General features: G+C 34.6%; 1 pseudogene; it reads right to left on the bottom strand.

The window, feature by feature from the left end:
- Positions 1–15,496: 15,496 nt before the first annotated feature.
- On the bottom strand, positions 15,497–17,667 carry LOC147475710 (uncharacterized; annotated as a pseudogene).
- Positions 17,668–17,951: the final 284 nt, after the last annotated feature.

Here is a 17,951-nt window from a genome sequence, read left to right as displayed (position 1 = left end):
AGTCAAAGTCAACTCCAGGGTCCAAAAACTCAAAAGCTTATGAAACACTCCAAGGCTTCAAGAACCATGCAATAACTCAACCCTTTGCAAGAAAAGGACTAAGCACACAAGTCTCAAAATACCAAAATATCAAATTCCCAAAGACATGGGATTGGGCCCAAAAGGCTTGACCCTATCCACTCAAAGAAAGCATAAGAAGCTTCTAGATTAGGTTGCTTGTTGGATAAGATAAGATATGAGAAGAGCAATTATGTACATCTCTACACATATATAAGTGTAGAGATGCCCACAAAATAGGTATGTTGGTTATGGTAGTTTAGTTAAGTAGTGTAAGTAAATAGGAATAGGAGATCATAATTAGTTAATTGTTTTTATTTACTTTTAATTCATTGTTTTCCATTTTCATTACTTTAAAGCTTGAATTTCTGTTGAATCTAGTTTGTTTTCTTTCATTCAAAGTGTTTAATCTTGTTTTTCATAACAATAGTTCTTCAAAATATCTTCTCAATCATTCATTCAACCAATCAAAGTTGGTTATCCTCATTTGAATCAATCAAATGAGTATAACTTGCTAACCAAGCTACCTTTCTCTTATCTAATCTTCATTTTTCTCAAGCTAAAACAACTCTTATTTTCATGTTTTCGTCATCAAAACAGTAATAACTAGTTATCAACATTATTATACATAAAAAACCATACCAAAAACAATAGAGAAATCAATGAAAAGTTGGGGTTTTCTCCATCACCATTCAACTCACATTAGATCTAAGATGAACAACGTCAAAACCCCAAACCCACTACTTTCTACTTCTTCAAATGGCGCCGCCGTCATGGATCTACTGATATGAGAAGAAGAATGAATCAAAAGGGGAGTATCTCTCTATTTTCTTAAAATTTCTCAACTTGTTTTTCTTATTTTCAAGTTTTCTTTCCTATTGGATCTTACTGATCCGTTTTGTTTATGATTTCAAGTCTCACTCTGAGCTGAAAACAACTTTGGGAAGCAACTGGAGGAAGCCAATCAAAAGTTACTAGAGCACCGACCGCGACAGCCCGATCCAGCCCACGACCCGCCCCTCTACCTTGCTGAACCAGGACAAATCCTTGGCTCAAATTGAAGGTTTTGTTCAGTATACCTCTTTGCTTAACTCGTATTTGTTTAAATGTTAATGGTTTGAAACTAGATAAATTTCCAATAATATTTAGTGTTCTACAAATTCAAAAAAAAAAAAAAATAATATAAATAAACAAAAGAAAATAAAAACAGCTTAGTTTATTGTCATTATTAGATCAAGTTTAAGTTTTTTTTTAGAAAATTTCATATTTTGCTTTTATCATTATTAATTAAGATAATATCAACTTACTTAAAGATAAAGTTTAGGATAATATCAAACTTAGGCTTAAAATATATAGGAAGTATTTCTTTTTTGGTTTAAGTTTTTAAACTTACCAAGTGTTGGATATTTGATTAACTTGGGCCATTTGAATGCGCGAGGTGAGTAATGTAACAATACGCTCACGCATTACAAATCAACTTGGAAATTAAAAATTCAATCTTTGACATTTCTTGTTATATTTTCATAATCACATAGTTAATAGTTAAATCACATTTAGTTAAGTATTTTTAACGTAGTTACTTTTTGCTTTACATTTTTGTTAATTGAGCCCACGAAGGCAAATTTGTAATCCTATTGGCTTTGCTACCTTTTAAACCCAAAATGTGGGTTTATTTTAGAAATTCTGTAATCGAAATAACGTAAAGCTCTAAAGGTGGGTTTGATGTATCGAGACACCCAACACTCGGTCAAACCCCACCACGTCACCTCCATCCCCAAGTACGTGTACGCACACTTGGGAGGTAATTTCTTCACCTCCTCGCAACTCCCAGTCAGAAGATACTTGGTTGTTTACAAAAGCATGCTTGCGGGACTCCATGTTAAGATTCAATATTGTATTGATTTTACGTGCTTAAGGCTAAACCCGAGCCATAACAAAACAGCAAGCAGGACTAATCCCCACTTTAGTTAACGGACGTTGCGTGATTCAAATGCTACATTGACTAAACTAAATTTAAAATTAACCAAGCAGAGCCAATCTAGTCATGTCCACAGGACAAAACACTTAACACAAAGATTGAGAGTAGAAAACTACTAGATTCCAGTGGACCAACTACCTTACTCACTCCCTCTCTCATTTCGTAGCGAGTAAGATTCTTGGTAGCACACCCCGTGGTGAAGTAGGGATCTTCTCTTTTGAAGCGTGTAGAGCCCTAAAACCTAATTTTGCGCCCAACTATCCGATTCGAACAGGGCATATCATCAAATCTACAGACTTTCAAAGTTTTTATATACAAATTCAAAAAAATGGATTTTTGTTGTTTTTGCATGATCCTTGTTTGAGTATCCATGGCTTACCAGTATGTAGAACAACCGTCATGGAATTACAATGCAAACCCAGAACCTTATTCTTGTTGTGGTGGTCTGTATCATTGGGCATCTCAATGCACATCATATACTGAGTTCGAGCCTCCTATGGAATATTCTTATGATTACAAACCTCAATTTTCAAATTTCCCTTGTACCCAATACACGTAGGAGTTTTCTAATCATGCAGACAATTCATGGAGTTCCACCACAAATAGTCAGCCACCATTCATATATCCACCTAGTCAGTTAGAGTGTGGTTTTACTCAAAGTCCATTACCATTCACATCACCATCCATTTCAAATTTATATTCCACTCCATTTCAAACCAACTTTACCAGGTAATGGTTGAGCAAACAATACAAATTCAGCAAATAGCAAAGACCTTATGTCCATTTCAATCAATACCACATCTGAGACTAATATTCTTCCTGCCAATCTAGAACCCAACCAACAAGTGAAACAAGGTGTTACTATAACAGAGCCAATTACTAAAGCCCATCTTGATATTTATGACCAATTAAAACCACATCACCATCCACCTGACTATCATGTGAATTCCAGATTATTCTATGATGATGACTATATGCATGAGAACACTCTGACAGAAGAAACTCTAGAACATGTGTTGGAAAATAACTCGACACACTTGGACAATGAAAATCAAGTGCTAGAAAAAGAGAAAATAAAATCTATGGTGGAAAGTGGATCCCAATTTAGTTTGGTCGTTAAAGACTTATCGATGGAACAAATTTGTGACATCCTTAATATTGTAGATATGAACCACAATCTTGTGGAAACGCCAAAACTAGATGAAGAATTCTCTAAGTCTTCGAGATCATGTGAAGAACCACCACCTAACCATCACCATACCAATTTAACACCTGATCTTGAAATCCATCATCCATTCATAAAAAATCCACCCATTTCTGAAGGCTGCACCACTAAACCATTTCAAAGAAACCTCAAATTTGCACTTAAGCCAATTGCCTTTGAGATCCTTTATAATTTTTGAAACCTTCCAAATAAATAGACGTTACCCAATATACAAACTCATGAGTTTATCATTCTAGTTGATAAGAACCCCGCTTTGATTGAAGTGCCAGAAAAAAAGGAAAAAAAATCTATGGCATAATGTGAATTCTTTAGAGCATACAATGGTCCCTTTATTCAAGTGGTTGAAAAGCCCAGTTTGTTATATTTCGCATCACCTGAGCTTCATGAAGAGCAACTACTACCACACTTACACTCACACTCTCTTTGACAATTCAAACATTACGGGTTACTACATAAGTTCCATGATGGGTTACATAAGTTTTCTCTTATCATTCATCTGCATCTTACACTCCAAATACATCATTTCATTCTATTTGGGGGTATATGCTTTAAATTTTTTTTCTCTATATTGATACCCAACTGTTTAGAGTATTAGTATATAGTTAACAACATATCATCCATCTTATGCATAGTCTTGGGGAATCTGACTTAAAATGACCCCACATATAGTCTTAAATATCTTACTATAAAATATTCATATTATGTTTTCTCGATGCATTCCATCCTTAAGGTAACCAGGCCCCTCATCTTGGAGTGTGTGGTTATAAGAGCTGGAACCTTAGTCTACACATATCTCGCGCATTCTAGTATATCATGCACTTTTTACTCGTGGTTTGAGTAGTGTTACTCTATGAAGCGAGTATATTATTTTTCATTTCTTTATTTTACACTTCTTTGTTTCAAAAATGTTTGTTTTTCCCCATTCTCTATATAGAAGTTTCTCTATATAACAATAGTTATATGATTTTCTAAAACACGGGCAATGGATTCCACCTAGACTAACCCGTAAAAGCACACAATCTCCATTCTTCTAAGGGCGGTTTGAGGATCAGTTATGTGTTACTAAGGGTCGCCCATATCACCATGCTATTCGTACAAGACATCTTACGTCTTGCATAGTAAATCCCCCAACACACATAACTGAAGCCATAGTCTGACTGGATTGGGTTCAATAAATAGCCAACACGAAAGTTGCCTAAGATCACCTGTTATGGTTTGTTTTCAAACTTAGCTTTAGAAATCATTGCTTTTGTACGAGTTATCTTTATAACATCTCTAAATAGTTTTTCAAAAACTTGAAGATATAAAAAATGAAAATCTTACGTACCAGAGTAACCAAAATAATACTAGATAAACGTATGATTTTATCATATTGTAGAAACCCTCTATATGGTTAGAGATACATTTTGATTGAGGGGGTTTGTATAGATAGTTGTTTACATACGTACTTTACACATTTCACACTTATTATTTCTTAACTTGTTAGTATTATATTAGTATTATGTTAATACAAAAACCCAAAAATTTCAAGGTAGAATAATTACGTAGCTTCCTATTTAGATAAACCATGTATTTCTTGTTCTATATCTAGCAACCCACACTCCAAACTTGTTTGGGGGTGGTATATTTTTTTTCAATGAAGAACATAATACAGGTGGACTGCCGTTTTTGCTCATGTTCCTATGGTAATATCTTTCCTTATCTCTTCATACTTTGAGAACAAAACATATTTATGTTTGGGGGTGGTATAGTAACATTCTGCAAAAACTAGGCATTTCTTATATTATATATATTAGTATATTTCTTTCTTTCTTAAAATATTTTCGAAAAGACCAAAAATAGTTTTTCTGTTTAGTACTAAAAATCTTGTTTACTTTTTCTATGATGAATATATATATGGTCTAGAAGTCTCATTATAGCAATAGAGTAAGGATTCGTTCTTCGAACTTAGACTAATATACATACAATAGTTTTTGCATCTTTTCATGAATAACATGCATAAGCATTTGTTTGTATATAGCAGTAAGTTTCCGAGACCAAAGTTAGAACAATTAAGTTTCATATCTTGTAAGAATCTAACCAAAAGCCTCATCTGTATGTTTATTGAGTGATGACACAAAGAACGTCCGGATAGAAAGACCACACATCCACTTGCTTGATCACCACATAATATCCTAGAGAATTTAGGCCATTTTTGGATCGATATAGCCAAATAAACGTTAAAAAACCAAAAAAATATTTTTTCCTCTAGTTACCTCTTTTTGAGTCTTCAAAAACTTCTAAAAGCCTTTTATTCTTTGCCATCAAATCCTTAACCTATTGCTACACATAATAGAAAGCTTACCCAGCTGACGAGTTGAGAATTGGATGAATGGTAAAAAGATAAGAGAAGACCTTGTACAAAAACAGAACAGTTAGTTGCTTCGAAAAAAATAAAAGAAAGATTCATATATATAAAATAAAAAACTCCCAAAAGTTCAAAATCAAATGGAGTCGATTTCAAAAGAAACAAAAGCAAAGTTAGAACTCCCAAAAATCAAAATCATATGGAGTCACAAAGCCAAATGGCTAAAGAATGAATTACAAATTCGGAAGCAAAGAACAAAACGAGGTTCTTCTCTAGTTACAAATATCCCGAAGACCCGATTTCTCAACTTATCAAAGTTTGTTTTCCCTTCCTTTTTATTTCTAAACCACCACCTTAGCCCCATAACTCATAATAAAAGACCTCTAGCTCAACTTGGAATATGATGGTGTGATAGTAAGTGGCAAGTGTGATCAATCTACCCCGGTTTTCTTTGGACGTCATTTGTGTATATGAGGAATATAAGTGCCCTTTGCATTTGAGAGAACGAAACTTGAGTGAATCTATCAAAGAGTTTGTGTTTTAACACATCCCTGTGAGAACCCACCTTAAGGACGCTCTCCAAAAGTTTTGGAAACGACTCGATCTATTTTTGCATTTCATTGCTCATGTTTGCGCATTTATATGTAGATGATTATATTACTGTACATATGTTCTCCTAAGTTCAAAGGAGCTTATCCTTATTCCCCGCTAATGAGATATATGGACCTCTGAGAATAAATAAATATACAAGACTCTTCGTGCTAGATAGAGGAAGTTTGTGAGTATTTTCTCTGGAAAACTCTCACGAGGCTTATGCTCGTCCACTAGGGAATTTCTAATGGTTTAAGGCCTTGTTGCATACGGTCAATGCAGTCGCACTCTACGGAACAAGATTATTATAATAACACATATTTGACTTCTTCTGTTTTATTTCTCATCTTTGCTTGAGGACAAGCAAAATGCTGTTTGGGGGTAGTTGATCAATCCCCAAATATGCATTTATATCCTCTTATAATGCTTCAATTATGTCAAATTATATAATCAATAATGTACCAAACTCATGTTCTTATCGCTTTTTCAGGATATAAACCTATTCTGGACCAAATACCTCAAAAGACGTGATCTAAAGCCTAAAGGAGCCTAAAAGGGACTTTATAGGACAACTAAGAAAAAATGTTAAAAAGTCAACGGTCAAAGTCAACTTAAGGGTCCAAAAACTCAAAAGCACAGGAAACACTCCAAGGCTTCAAGGACCAATGACTCAACCATTTGCAAGATAAGGACTAAGCACAAAAGTCTCCAAAGACCAAAAGATCAAATTCCCAAAGACATGGGCTTGGGCCCAAAAGGCGTGACCCTATCCACTCAAAGAAGGCACAAGAAGCTTATAAATTAGGTTGTTTGTTAGATAAGATAAGATATGAGAGGTGCAATTATGTACATATCTACACATATATAAGTGTAGAGATGCCCACAAAATAGGTATGTTGGTTGGGGTAGTTTAGTTAGGAGTAGTATAAGTAAGTAGGAGTAAGAGATCATAATTAGTTAATTGTTTTTATTTACTTTTAATTTATTGTTTTCCATTCTCATTACTTTAAAGCTTGAATCTTTATTGAATCTAGTTGGTTTTCTTCCATTCAAAGTGTTTAATCTTGTTTTTCATAACAATAGTTCTTCAAAACATCTTCTCAATCATCCATTTACCCAATCAAAGTTGGTTATACTTATTTGAATCAATCAAATGAGTATAATTTGCTAACCAAACTACCTTTATCTTATCTAATCTTCATGTTTCTCAAGCTAAAAAACTATTATTTTCATGTTTTCATCATGAAAACAGTAATAACTAGTTCTCAACATCATTATACATCAAAAACCATACAAAAAACAATAAAGAAATCAAAGAAAAGTTGGGGTTTTCTCCATCACCATTCAACTCACATTAGATCTAAGCTGAACAACTTCAAAACCCTAAACCCACCACTTTCTACTTCTTCACATCCGTACAAGTTTCTCATTTCTTTATCAAATAGGTTTACCTTTCCTAGTTCACTATTGTATTGTGTAACGCCACTCTATCTTCACCGTCACAAGGGGTGTCTGATTCCTTTTAAAAACCATGCATGTCTTCTCTTCCTCACACCATCGATCTCCGCTTTACCAATCCAACCTCCCTCTATAGGACCATCCTTCGCACCCACCCACTAGCACTAAGTCTCAACACGGCAACAAAAGGGCTTCCTCCATCATTTGAGGTCTTTATATCGTCTACGCACATCATTTGCGGTGTACATTTTTTTTTTTTTACTTTTCATATTGATTTGTCTTGTATTTACGTTTACCGACTCCTCTTTTGCATTCCCTACAATTCAGGCAATAGTCAGCCAATTCAAGGAGTGGAAATATTGTTCGTTATGAGTCTACAAGTGCAAACTACATCAGTTCTTGATATTAGTCCTGCTATATATACTCCCTATTTTTTCAACACTTACTTTCTATGGATCGGAGTACTTCACAATACAAAAGGTCGATTTGCACAAGGATGTAAACTTATTTATAGTTTTCACTACATTAGAAAAGGCGTTTAGCAACAGTCATATTTGTTACTAATATTTTTACTAACACTTATATTTGTCGTTAATTCTGGGGTGTTACACTCACTTAGGCAAAAATTACTAACAGTTGTATCCGTTACTTAAATTAATTATAGTAATGATTATATCCGTTATTAAAAATGTTTGTAATGGATAGTTAACTATTGATTTGTGCTATAAAATTGGTTGTTTGTAACGGATGCAAATGTTAGTAAGGTTCGGCGCGCTTTGGTCACTAACAATGATTTTGCCTGTTTTGCAACAATTATATTTGTTAGGGAAATATGAACTATTGTAACAATTATACCCGCACCTATACCAAATTAGTTCCTAGACCACCAAATTGAACTACAACAAAGAAATAAAAAAACCATTTAAGGCCATTCACCATAATTTACACTAGCGCCATAATTGTAAAACATTTAAAACAAATATTTAAATCTCCATAGTAACTTCAAACAACTTTTACCGTGTATCTAGTCTTACATTTGTATGGAAAGCAAAACTCACAATCATCAATGACTTCCCTAAATTTCTCAATTACAAGCAATCAAATTTTACAGTAAGTTATATCTTCATGCTCCAACAGTGAGAACTCAGTCTCACAACAACTATCTGGGCAATACCATGAACCACAAATCTCTGCACTTGACTAGCAAGACTAGAAAATGTGAAACGAATAATGATATGCTACTAGAGGCATTGAAATTGTACCTAGTGTCACAAAACACAACAAACAAGGTATGACATGTACCATTAAAGTAAGACAACATTTTAGTAGTTATACTCAAACATGTGAATAAGGTGGAGTTGGCATCATCTATGTCCATTGTAAAGTTCAATGTCAGGTCAACCCTTAAGCGAGTTAGGCGGCCGCCTAAGGCCTCAAATTTGGAAGGCCTCATATTTTCTAATTTATCCACATATTTGTTTATTATTACCTAATTTTATAAAGAAAAAAAAAAAAAAAAAAAACATACAAATGGGTTTTCTATCCACGCAATAAATTTCAGAATGAATTAATTTGGAGTGTATCAAAGACTATTAATACTCAGTAGTTGAGAATGCTCCCAGGAAGCCACGTCAGCCCCCTTTTTTTCTCTAAGGCCGCCAACTCAGCTTTTACAATAATTCGGCATGAAAAAGGAATTCCACTCCCTCTTTTCTCAATTTCAATTGTTCGTAACCCAAAATGGAAAAATAAAGATAAAAAAACAAAACCCCAAAAAAGAAACTAAATTTAAAAAGAAAATGCTCTCTTAAAAAAAACCCTTTCTTCAAACCCTCTCTCTTCGTTTGAAAATAAATTCATGAAATAAATTTATGAAATTTCTATTCTTCAAGAAACAAACTTCCAAAACCTTCTATACACGTCTCTAAATATTCCCTTCGTGAGATAAAGCCCCTTCTCCAAACCAAAATTAAAAAGTCGTGTGTGATTTAAACATCCTTCTTCTCATCCTCTCTTCCCTGCTGCCTGTTCTTCGCCGATCGCAGTCCCTCAAGGCCACTCCACCCACCACTAACAGTATACCATCCATGCGATAACCTGATACAGTTGAAATCTGGCAGTTCAGTGATGCCGTGTTTACCTCTGAGGACTGGGAGTCTATGACACTTAGAGAGAAGGTAGTTGCAATACAATGTTTCTATCAATCATGGTTGTAGCTTTGCTATGTCGTGAACTGATGCAGTTGAAAGGTTCAGAACAATATTCTTTTTTGTTCAATGCTCTCTTTATATTAGAAGTTTACTTGAAATTTAAATAACCCTTCTTAAATATTTTTGTTAGTCTAATATCTAATGTAATTCTCGGGCATGAATTCCTATTTTTTTGTTCATTTGAAGATCAGTTGTTCACTTATAAATACTTGAAATTTGATGTGTAAAACAATCATGGCAAATGGATGTGTTCTATAATGTAGAAGAAACATCAAGTTAATTGGATTATGAGGAGGTGATGGTTTCACACTTTGTGCATTTGTCGACTCCAACCTGATAGCCATACAGGTCTATCTTGAAAAAATGATACCTTATTGTTTATCTTTAAAATCATGGAATAATAATACTGTTTATGTTACTGGCATAGGACAACCAACCAATTGATGACATGCTTAATTTGTATCGACTTAAGTAGTCCAGTGAGCCAATAATTTGCCATCATTGATTTGGACGTGTTTCATTTTTTCTTAGATGTCAAAATTAATCAGAACTCTCCATTCTTCTCATCTATCTCCATTAACCTACATTACTAGACCATAGGACCTACCTACAAAATAGGAAGGCCTCAAACCGCGGCCAATGGACAATCAATTTAAGTAAGGATTCTATATTAATCCTAACCTCTATCATAGTTGCATAGCATATAGTGGGCTTCTCCTGGGTGCTCTTCTTTGACATCTAAATTATACGAAGGCATACGAAGCTATATAGGTATATCTGGCATCTGTATCTTCTCCGAATGCAGAGAAGAATTTAATTTTAGCTAGAAATCTCTAAATAAGAAAGAAGTTAAGATGTTAAATTGAATATGCAGATCTTCAAACAATCCCTACTGATTTCGACAAAATATTTAAAATTCACAATAAGTTATATATTGGATTAACTGGAATGCTGAATTAGCTACTGATGCCCAAACTCTGTTTGTTAAATGCAGTTTTGGTGTTTTATGTTTTTCGGGCTTTTCTCATGTAGTATTATTGTATGAATGACAATAAGCTTCATGGTTGTTGGTTTCCACTAATTTAAGATATATATTTCTTGATCTCTTTTTTTCATCCCAAATTTATATATTTATCTTAAATTATTTGTTGGCTTTATTTGTTTTTACTGGGCCAAGTGATCTCATTCACAGTTCAAGAATGTGAGACAAGGGCTTCATGGATTTTATGTAGTTTACCATTGGCCTACTTACTAGCTTATGGCATTCATTTATGATTTTTGTCATATTTTGCTATTGGCCTCATATTTCGAACTTTTGGTGGAAGGGTTTCGTTATTCACTCAGAAATTTCTTCCTTGGTTCTCCCTTACAGAATAACCTTTTGCAAGAGCTTCTGAAATTTATCACAATGTCGAGTTAAAAATAAATGGCTTGGATCTTGGGAAGAAAAAGAACCAACATATTCAACTTCTGCAAGTGTTTGAAGGTGTGCCTCTATGTCCTTAATTTTATTTCTTCTTTGTTAGTGTAGTTTGTTTGGGTTTCCTTTCTATGAAAGTACACATCTGATTCATGTATGCTTTTATTACATTCGGGTGTATTAAGGATTTTCTAGCATCCCACCTTCGCATTGCTTGGTGTTTGAGAAAATGATCTCGGCATCATTGTTTATTTTGATAGATTTAATGTTAGCGAAGTTCTTATTGTTCAATGCATTTTAAAAGGGTGTAGCTCTTATCGTTTCAGTTAAATTATATATATATATATATATATATATATATATATATATATATATATATATATATATATATATATATATATAACTTGACTTAAAATGACATGACCATCTTAATGTACTCATCACGCCTATTCGATTATACCCGATCCAACGTCCAGATCTTGCACTAATTTCACAAAGCAAATATGAGAGGGTACAATAGTCATTTTATTTTTCTTTCACAAATTAGATTAGAAAATTGGATAAAAACTGACGCCTCTTTCTTCTTTCTCATCCTCTTTCTCTCTCCTCACTACAGGGACACCCACAACCAAGTTTTCAGAGAAACCCACTACCACGTTTTTTCATGAAAACTCTGCCTGGAAACTCAATGGAACCGGTTAACCCACAATCAAATCTTAAGAATCAAAAGGAAAATATAATTAAAGTTGAATCCTTGAAACCCAACTCAATCAAGTTTGAAGAACTCATTTGAAAATTGACTACCTCCTGCTCAACAATAGAATCAAAGAGATACAAAAACTTACCAAGATTCTCAACTCAACCATCCATATCTTTAATTCCTTCAAATGGTTTACATAAAAAAAGGTGTCATAACTATATAAGGTATTTCTTTATCAATGATTCAATGGAAGTCAAAGAATTCACTTCAACAGATAACCGATCACCCACTTCATATTTATGAGGATAACTCCAAGGTAAATTAAACCCATCTCCAAATTGAAGAATTATACACAAATCAATACCCAACTATGAAATTTTATGCAGAGATAGCTTTTGTTAGGAGGAAGAAGAATGGGGTCGTGGATTTTTTGTGGATCTATTTTTTTTTTTTTTTGTGAATAGAAAGTCAAATGACCATTGTACCCTCTCTTATTTGGGGTATGAACAATCACTGTTCATACCCCAATATGAGCTATGAACACTCACTGTTCATATGAACATTCATTATTCATACATATTTGGGGTATGAACAATCAATGTTCATACCTCACTATATAAGCTGTGTACAACACTATATAACAGAGAAAGTTTATATTCGACAATGTATAAGCTGTGCACGTGTGGAAGACTACCAAAATGGTTAGATCTAATCTCGACCGCCGATCTAAAATAAATTAGATGATCTAATCTCAACCGTTTACCAAAACAAAAATAAAGATGATATTATTATCGGAAAAATCACTCCTCTCACTTACAAAACAAGGGGGTATCTCAAATTAACCATTCTTTGTTCATACCACAGTCATGAGCTATGAACATTTTTGTTCATATCACAATTGAACTATGAACAGTGAGTGTTCATAGTCCATACTGTACGTATTATAAACAATCAATGTTCATAGTCATGTGCTATGAATATTCTTTGTGCATACTACAATTGGACTATGAACAATGATTGTTCATAGTACGTACAATATGGACTATGAACACTCATTGTTCATAGCTATGTTTATAGCTCATAGCTATGGACAATGAGTGTTCATAGCTACCTAACTATGAACAATCATTTGTTCATAGTCCATTGTGATATGAACAAAGAATGTTCATAGCCCATAATATGATTAACTCTTAATATCACTGTTCATAGTCCAATTGTGGTAACTCTTAATATGATTAACTCAAAACCAAAACTGAAAACTTTAATACAAACTACCAGCCTTTATATAGGCGAAATACCCTAATTTCCACAAAACTCAAAATTTTCCAAAAATGGAAAGTTTTGGGATAACTATATATTAAGAAACTACTAATCAAAATAGAATTAACCCAATTGACCAAATCGAAACGGAATCTCCTATCAAAAGATATAGCAAAAACAAAATTTTCCTAAAACGGCAAAAACATGATTTTGAAGGCCTAAATGATGGATTTAGGGACCGAGAGGGTGGTGCCCACAACAAAGCTGTGGGTTATGCTTATTTTGACATTTCCAATCAAATATGGGCACGTCTATGTCTTTCCGACTTTGTTACCTGCTTTTCCAGTTCATTGACGTATGCCAACTTCATTGACATACACATCATATGCCAACTTCATTGACATCATTGGCAAACTGTATTGCATCAACTATGAACACTAAATGTTCATAGTCTAACAAGAGTATGAACATTCAATGTTCATAGCCCACTAGGAGTATGAACACTGAATGTTCATAGTCCAACAAGATAACATACCTTTTCCTATTTTTCACCATAGAAAACAAAACGCAAATAATCATTCTCCGTTTATTAATAATCCAACTTTTGACAACTTTAAAAGTTAAAAAACAATTGTCACATGCCTTATTTGCTTTCTGTCATGCAGGGCAGTTTCTCCGCTTGCCCCGCGTGCCACACTTCTCTCTCTAGATCGCGTTTTCTTTCCTTCTTTCTTTCATTTTTCCGAAAAATTTACTTGCACCGAAGAAAGCGATCTGCAGTTGAAGTTTTAAAAGATTAATATGATAGATATGGTTAGTGGAAATATTTTTCATTGTAGAAAACATTCATGGCCATCTGAAGAATACATCAGCAAACTACTTTGCAGTTGGTAAGTGTTTTTTTTTTTTTTTTGCCACTGATTTTTATAGCTTAGTTTAAACTTATACTGATTGCATGTTTTTTTCAACAAAATAACATACCATTACTAATATCCACTGTATCAGCTATAATATGTGAATTTATGGAGTCAAAAAAATATGTTAACATAATGATTTGTAAAACTCATATATAAAACATGAAGAGCTGATAAAACTCTTACTCATAAGTTTCAAAGAGTATAAAATATCACTACTACAGAATGACACATATACCACTGTTTTTAAGTGTGGTATAAATATATTTACCACTGTTATATAACCGTGACAATAGGTGATGTGGTATATAATAATAGCAAAACTGTGGTATATATGTTTAACGGATACCACGGTTTTTCAAAGAACCGTGGTTTATATGCCCATTATATACCACGATTGTCAACAGAACCGTGGCATATAAACTATTGAAACCGTGGTTTATATTAGTGTATGTGTTATAATACCGTGGTATATAGTTATACTAAACACTACGGTTTATGCCAAACCGTGGTATATATATATATATATAATAATAATAATGCTAGTAACAGTCTTCCACTTAAAAACCGAACCTGCATAACAAAATTTACACAGCCTGCCTACATACAACATTTCCATCTTCCCAACAAATTCCAAAATGTACAATAAACTATCAAACATTGCAAAAAAGGATAATAATAATAAAAAAAACTTCCATTAATTTTTTTGAGTGCACTAAGAAAACAAACTTCAAATTCCTTTTCATAAATTAAAAAGGTAAAACTCATAAATTAAACCGGAGGGGTCCGAACATAGCTAAAACTCATCCTCATTAAACCGACCTAAAAACACCCCATTTTCTGGATGAACTAAATAATATCGAGTCGAACACCGTCAAGTTCATCTTTATGTATGTCTCCTTCAGTTCTAAATTTGTTATCCGGATGAGTCAAAGCACATCACTAACATTGATTGACCGCATCTTTCTCGCCTTTACACCTCAGAGTGGAATGCATTAAACAATCACTACTACCTAATTCTAAATTGTAATTGTAATCGAGGGAACTGGGAAGGAACCAAAAGATTTAGGAATAAATATTTCAAAAGAACACATACTTAGAAAGCATAAAACATACAAAACTATGGCTCGGTCGGGCACAATCACTAACATGATGTGATATTGATGGTAAATCCGAGGTTGATATTGAACGAGAAGTTTAGCTTGACTTTGATTGGAAAAGTAAAAGTCTAGCATATTTTACAAAAGTGAAGTACCAAATTGTACATGACCTCAATGCAAATCTAAGTAAATGCATAAACCTTACCTAAGACGATATATAATCAACTTGATATTTCCTACATCCCCTTGTTTTCTTGAAGGACCCCGACCATAACACGCAAGAGATGTTTGGTATACACACGGGTGTCGCCGCTCTCTTGCATAAATTACCCGGAAGATCAAAGAGAGCATCACTGCAAAACGAAACCATCACCAATCCCGTGTAGATCCATTTTGAATAACGCCTTCACTTAGGGCAATAATCCTTTGAGATTTACGTGAATCGTCCCTCACAAAATCCACAGTCTTCAAGGTGAACAAGGAATGGACCATAATTATACAACCCATAGCTCACATTAACAAAGACCACCCATCCGGTCATAATAATCGGGTGTAAGGTGACCCATCGTCGCATTACCATCCCAAATGATGAAACCCGACAAACAAAGTTTCGCCCGACACGCAAGAAAGCAAACAATGTCTCAATAGATGGTCTCCACTTTCCTCTCGAGTTCGGGGGTTTCTAGGTTTACATCCGTGTTGCATTGCTAAATTCCACCTCACCGGATGCACAACTTCGATCGATCAAGTCCGCATGAAAAGTGGTTGCGAGTATGAGAACCGGAGGACCGTGATTGTAATAAAGAGGAGGTCCTACTATAGGCGGAAGGTTGTTATTAGATAAGTTGGTGATGACTTGGTTGACTCACGTTGACCAATTGAACGAAACTTGCTTGCTCCGCAACAAAGTTTCATTTGCAGGTTAATGTTATCCACCACAGGAAGTATATCATCAAGAGTCAGATGAGAAGTTGGGTTCTCGACCCACCGATCCATTGCAACACAAGTATCTCCGACTACACCGGGGAAGAAAAATCAAGTTTAACTAGTTTAGTTATACGCACAACTTGGATAGAGCACTATCTAGATAATTCTTTGGAATGTTAAGCCTCTGTTTTCCTGTTTCCGGTGAGATGCATCTAAATGCTAGTTGAACTTATGGACTTTCGGTAAAGAAAAAAAAATGTAAAAGCACAATAATATTTTGAATCGATAATTCCGGAAAATCGATCCACTCGCCCCGAGCATCAAAAGAAACTTGGAATGGTTTTCTCAAGCAACACCCGGCTGAAATGAATGAATATTACAGCCAATTGTTTAAGAATTCCCGCTTCAAAAGGACTTTAAAGTTAAATATGAATTTGTCAAACGACCAATTGAATCACCGCCTTTTGTGCTGTCTATTTCGATTGTTATTATCACGGGCATCTTAGGTGATCACCGATAAGCACCCAAAACTGTAATATTAAACCCCGAGAGACATAGCATTTTGGTTGATTATGTGTTTAATAATCATGTACCAATTATATTTTCGTACTTTTGCGGGTTTCGCAATTAAAATGAATATAGTGATAAAACATGCATCGGGAGTACGAATACGGGAATATTTGGAGTTTCCCACTCGACCCGCGGAAGTCGAAGTTTCCAAAAGAACGAGAACCGGTCTGAACGGGCCCACATATAAAGACGCCAGGAAACTTCCGCTCAAATCGGATAAATCTAGGTGCCGACGTTGGCTAGTGAAGCCGCCAAGTACAGAATCTGGAATATTTGGAATTCCCACTCAATCCCGTGAAGCCCAACAAAGCCCCGACTAGAGCCGAAGTTTCCAAAAGAACATAACCCGGTCGCGAATCCGCCCACATATAAAGAAGCAAAGAACTTCCGGCTTAAAATCGGATAAATCTAGATGCCGACGCGTTGGCTAAAGGCTGCCATAGCGACGAGGCGGCGAACTTCTACACGCAAAGAGCGAAAAGTCGTAAAACGCCAATTTCGGCCCGCCAATCGACACACTAAGTGGACCCACTCTGCTGGGCCCCAAAGGCATGACGAAGTCAAGATAGGCAGGTGGCAAAGAATGGTTTCAATTTGGTACCACCTTAAGAGAAGAGATTTCAAACCAAATTGAAATTAGCTAAAAGACAAAACACAAAAGTACAAAACATTAAATGAAAGTTTTGTTTCAGTAACAAAACTTTGGGTCAAATTAATTCACATAGAGACAAAACTTAGATATTCAAAGTTTTGATTCTCTCAATTCAACAAAAGGCCAAAACCCAATTAAAACCGTCTCCAGTCTCCAGCCTATATATATGAGGGGGTCGCCTTCATTATTTCCCCTTCAGCATTTTCATGCTTTAGCTTCCGCTCAATTTAGTTTCTTTCAGTACTTACATTCTGTCATTTTTATTTCAAGAAATTAATACAAATGAAGTTATTTTACCCTTAATAATTGATCATTTCTTTTCTTGTTTAATTTCTGTCCCTGCATTTATTTACTTAATGTATACGACAAGTTTTATTATTCCTCCTATGATGATGAGCTAATCCCCTCGGGGGAGGGTTATCTTTGCTTTCGTGTAAAAATCGGATTGACTTCGTTAATATTCTAGAATCACTACTTAGGAATTAGACATAGAATTAACATCCAAATCCCAAAATGACCGAGATCTGTACAAAGTTAGATCT

The sequence above is a fragment of the Coptis chinensis genome, chromosome 9 (assembly GCF_015680905.1).
Source record: "Coptis chinensis isolate HL-2020 chromosome 9, ASM1568090v1, whole genome shotgun sequence".
NCBI classification, from domain to species: domain Eukaryota; kingdom Viridiplantae; phylum Streptophyta; class Magnoliopsida; order Ranunculales; family Ranunculaceae; genus Coptis; species Coptis chinensis.
This window is presented reverse-complemented; position numbering and strand designations above follow the sequence as displayed.